This window comes from Protopterus annectens, chromosome 2.part1, assembly GCF_019279795.1.
Source record: "Protopterus annectens isolate FY-2018-M chromosome 2.part1, PAN1.0, whole genome shotgun sequence".
NCBI lineage: Eukaryota > Metazoa > Chordata > Ceratodontiformes > Protopteridae > Protopterus > Protopterus annectens.
Window position 1 is genome coordinate 1679195058 of NC_056729.1, and position 6000 is coordinate 1679201057.

Sequence of the window (6000 nt, forward strand, 5' to 3'; positions counted from 1 at the left end):
TTCCTGGTCTGACAATGATTAGTCCTACATGGTAACATTTAAACTTTTTCCATTCCATATTTACTCACATGATAGCATACCTCTCAACCTCTTAGCACAAAAAATCTGGACAAAGCCTAAAATAATAAGGAACAAACGGCCAAAAATAGAGACAACTTTTAAATACTGCTCTTATAAACTTATAAAGTTGCTAGCCTAACAGGATTTCTTCTTAGTGTGAATTTTCTGAAGGATATGACGTTTGAAATTCAAATGTGTGTCATTATTTAGTAAAGTGAAACCTCAGTAATTTGTAGAAAAATCAACATTTTATGAGAAGCAGACCAAAAATGTGAGGCAAAAGTCTGGACAGTCGAGAGGTATGCATGGTAGTGATAACACAGCGAAGTGACATAAAGTACAGTTGTGTAAAATCTTACTATTACTAGTTAATGTCCTTCTCTTCACTGTTGCAGTATTCAGTACAGAAGTGATGTGTCGCCCTGGGCAGCCTGTTGCTTGCCAGTATAAATAAGCTTAAAAGAGATCTTGGTTGTGCCGTATGTCGCATTAATCCTCTCCACTGAACACAGGATATAAAAGGGACTTGTGGATGCAACTATCTAGTACTGCATTGCCCCAGAAGAGAACAGTCGTCATAGGGCAAAGGAGTCCACACACATCCAGAAGGGAAAAAATGCACAATAAACAAGAGGTGGTTGAAGGGAGGGAATGAATACTGCAACTATGAAGGGAAGGACATCTGCTGTTATGGTACGATTTTACACAACTGTACTATATCATTCTATATCACTGTTGCAGTACAGAAGGGAAAGTAAAAAAATCTCAAGAAACAGAATGGGAATTGGAACACTGAGAAAAGCCCTCAACAAACCCACATAAAATGGTTTCAGCAAAACCTGTTCTGGCCCTAGAAATCATATCCAACTTATAATGCTTAGTAAAGGTATGCACTGAAGGCCAAGTAACAACTTCAAGGATACATACATACATACATACATACATACAAATGTTTCTAGCACGGGCATTAAAGCCCTTCTAGCTTGTCAATATGCCAAAACACTTGTTCCCATAATAAATGTCCAGGCTGTTCTTAAAGATATCTAAACTAATACTTGCTTTAATGTAATTAGGTAGTCTGTTCCAAGCATCAGCTACTCTGTCAGAGAACCAATTAGTACACTTCTCCTTCCTATAGAATCTTCTACATAGATTGTCTGACGATTCTCTAGTACTTTTTGATAACCCCAAACATTCCCAGAGGTAGTTGTCCCTAAATGCCCTATATACCTGAATAAGATCTCCTCTTAAATATCTGTAAGAGACACTGTACAAGTTCAGATATTTTAGTCTTTCATAATAACTTAGATTTTCACATCCATGGATGCCCTTGGTATATTTCCGCTGTACTCTTTCCAGTTTATTCATGCTTGTTTTCCTATAGGGTTTCCATATTGTTATTCCATACTCAATTTTGGGTCTAATGTAACTAACAAACAATGACTTCATTATGTTTGATTTCCTAGACTTTATAAATCTTTTTATACAACCTATAGTTCTATAACTATCATTAGCCAATTGGTTGATATGATTAGAAAAAACTCATAGCTGAATCTACCCATATACCCAGGTCCTTAAATGAGTCTACAGTTTCAATCACTGTGTGCTGTATTAAATATTTACCTTTCAGTTTATGTCCCCAAAATCTCATATACTTAGTTTTTGATGTATTTATCAACATATTATTCTCCTGTGCCCAAATGGTCAATTTAGTCAAATTATTTTGCAGACATGCCTTATCTGTAACACATGTAATCAGTTTACCTAATTTCAGGTTGTCAGCATATAGACTGTAGAACACCTCAGATGAAAAAGTAAGGTCTGAAAGATACAATCTAAACAAGTAAGGGCCTAGTACAAAGCCCTGTGGGACACCTTGACTGTAACCAAGGATTTCACCTGTCCAGTTGGTGTGTGATACTTGCCATGTCCTATTTGTAAGCTATGCAGCTATCCATCTTATTAAGAGTACATCATTACCTAGTTGTACTAATTTATTGATCAGTGTTTTGTGCATGACCCTGTCAAATGCTGAAGTTAAATCTATATAAATCACATCACAGCACAATTTTTCATTCATAGCTGCTGTTATATTGTTATAGAACATCATGCTACAGGTGGTAATAGATGTGTTTTCAACATATGCATGCTGATATATGGTTTCAAGTCCCAACCTATCCAGTTCTGACAATAACATACCCGATATTACCTTCTCCATTCTTTTTCCACAACATGAAAGTAGACTTAAGGGTCTATATGATTCTGGGCTTGTCCTACTCCCCTTTCCCTTAAAGACAGGTTTAATAAGTGCATGTCTCCAATCTTGAGGAATCTCCTCATATTTATATGACCTAGTGAATAATAGATGTAATGGCAGTGTAAGTTCTTGCTTAAGTGTTCTCATGTCATTATTACTTATTCCGTCTCCTCCCTACGCTTTGTTTGGATCCAGTTTGCACAGTTCTTTTTCAATATAATCTAATTTGATTACAGTATCTGGGGTTACCTGGATGTCACTAGGACAACTTACCACCCCTTTTGTGGAGCCAAACTGTTTTGCATAAGATTTTGTACATATATCTAAAATCTGTTGTGTCTGAGAATAAATTTTAATATCTGCACACAGTTTATCAATTTGTATATCTTTACTCCTTCCACATCTTATGTATCTTTGAAAAGGTTTCTTATTATGCTCAATATCTTTATATAAATTTTCTTCAAATTTTTCTTGATCTTCTCTAACATGCTTAATCTGTTAGTCCAGCTCGTTTAAGTTTTCAAAGTTGTAGTTCGACCTCTCTTCCATTTCTTATAATTTTTGTCTCTCACCTTAATCAGGTATCATGTTCTTATGTAAATATACCCCCCTGATGTTGCATGCCTAGATCCTGATGTTAAACATTTTTTTTTACTTTTTGCACTCAAACAATTTCTCTTTCAAATCCTTCCACATTCCATCTGCGGTTTTTCCACTGAACACCTCACTCCAGTTAGTTTTATATAGTAACTGTTTTGCTTCCCTATAATCTGTAATTAACCTTCTGTGCATTGGCTTAGATTTCAGTTTGACAGAATTATCTAGCAACAAATCCACCTTTATGACCCCATGATCACTGCACATCAATGGTGGTAAAACTTGACTTGAAGTTACAGTAATTTCTTTAGGAACACAAACAATATCTAGTATATTCCGTCCCCTGGTAGGTTTTTTTTACAATATGAAACATTTGTTGTTCTTGAATATACTCTGTGAATCATTTCTTTACTAATGTTGTTGAATCAATATTATTCCAGTCTGTTTCTGGTAAATTTAAGTCCCCAGCTAATATTATTCTTCCCTCCTGTGTTTCATGTAAGAAATGTATGAATTCCTCTAGGTCATCTGCACTTGACTTTGGTGGTCTGTACACTCCAACAATTGTTATATGTTCCAGGGTTGTCTTTATTGTCACAGTTACACAGTCTATAGTATTGGTGTTATCATTGAACATGTAATAATCACAGGTCTCATAGCGATCTTTAATCCCTATCATAACACTTCCACCAGAGTTTTTGTTAGAATGTCTGTTACAGTAAAAACATGTATACCCTGTCAGAACTGGTTTCCAGTCATTGTTCTTTAACCATGTTTCACAAACTATAACAACATCAATTTTTTGGGAATGTAGCACATTTTCCAATACAAAACTTTATTATTAATGCTCCTAGCATTAACAACCATCAGAGATGCATCAAATGTTGCTATCTGTGAACTGTTACATTACTGACCTGTCAAAAATCCTGGCTAGTGTTTGTCAAATATTGCAAAATATCTGCTGCAAAAATTCTCTTCCCTGATCTAGACAAATAACAAATAATAAATAAATAACAAATAATCTAGACAAAGCTCAGATGCTCATAAGCCTAGTACTTATTATACAGCAGGAACTTCTCATTGTAACATTTGTTAATGTCTGTTATGTACTTCGCAGATAAAGATTCTAGTTGTCTACTGATGTACTATGTTCTTCATCTGTAAATATGTTGTAAGTAATTGCTATGTAAATTGTTAATCGCTATGTAATCCAATGTAACTACTGTCTGTTTATTTTAACTGTGGAGCTTTTCTTCCCGGGCCTCCGCTGAAAATGGACCAACGTCCAGTCAGACACACCCGGTCAACAAATATAAATAAATAAGTTAATAAATAAATAAATGCACACCATCCTGTCTGAACATGTGTGCCCAAAATAAGTCTTGGATGCTTTACACATTTCAATTTTTTAAAACATGACATTTATTCCACGTAGGTGTTTATCCCAAAAAATCTTTTCATTGACAGTGACCTGACTATCCTTTCTGTAGGTGATTTGTGAAAAATATGTCCTAACACCAGTACAAGCTATACTATCTAGGAGGGCTGTCTGTTCCCAACTAACAGTCAGAGAATTGTTGTTGGTGACATCATTTTACCAACATGAATATAAACGGATCCATACTTGCTTACATTAAGGCGTCCCAAGGCTTGTTTCACATCTTCTATTTTTGCTCCTGGCAAGCATAACATTACTCGATGTTCATTATCATCTCTGCAAATATACAAATAAGTTCCTCTAATAACTGAATCTCCAGTTACAAGAATATTTTTGCTGACCATCTCTGAAGAATCTTCAGCTTCTAATGCAGCCATTTCTCCTCTATCAATTGTTACGAAGGATAGATCTTCATCACTATTAGTCTTATTAATCCCACTGTTTTCATTGTGTATTAAATTCTCATCCAGCTGGCATTGTAAATCTGCAGCTTGAACCATGTAGTCAACATTTGTCTTTCTCTTCCTTTTTCGTACAGTAATGTTTTTCAATCCTCCCACGTTCAGTTTTGATTTCTTCCTTTTCACCTGCCCCTTGCCTTTTTTTTTCTACCTTTTCCATTGGAAAAATGATGCCTTTTTCTGTAGACTGAGGGTTTTCTGATAGACAGATATCTTCATTCCCTGTCACCAGTGTGTTACATAACAAAGCAGAATCCTTTTTACTACGGATTCTCTTTCCTTTACAGTCATCAGTCAATTTATTTTCCATCCTTGTTATTTGTTGAGAACTTCTTCCTTTCTTTCTTTTTTTGTTTCCTTCTAAACAAACCAGATCCTCAGATTGCTGAGCACTTGCATCCACAATTCCATAGTTCTCAGGGGCATCATCATGTTTCATAGGGGATGAATGGAGTTTCATAGGATGGAATGGTGTCCAAATTCAGAAGAGGTAACACTACAACACCCCTAGTAGGATGACCTCTAACAAAAGCAGAAGGATATTTGCCATGAAAAGAATAACAAAAATAAATGTCCTTCGATATCCTGGAGGAGACGACTTGTTTACAAACAGCCAAACCCAAAGACCTGGAATCAAAGGAAACAAAAAGCTGATCAGACTTACGAATATTCCTAGTTTTATCCAAATACTACCCGAGCCGTCTATACAAATCCAAGGTATGCAGGTCCCTCTCACCAGCAGACTGAGGAGAAAGGAAAACGAAGGTAGTTGTACTGACTGATTTTAAAGATAAATCATTGACTACCTAGGGAATAAAAGAATGATGAGTACAAAGGGATAGCCTGTTCCCGTGAAAAAACAAAAGGGAGGAATGGCCTAAGGGCCTGGAGCTCAGAAACCTTCTGACCAGGAGTAAGAACCAGCAACAAAACAGTCTTCCAGGTACAGTGTTGCAAAGAAGCAGAATCTGCAGGCTCAAAAGGAGCCTCAGTCAAATTTCCCCAAACAAAATTAAGGTCCCAAGGAGGAGGAATAGGCTTTAATGGAGGACTAATATGTAAGACATCTTTAAAAAACTGTTTGATCTAAAACTTTGAAGTCAAAGGAGGATTCAAGGGCAGACAAATGGGCCTTCACAGAAGAATAGGCCAAGCATGACTGGAGCAACTAACACAACCCGTGTCTC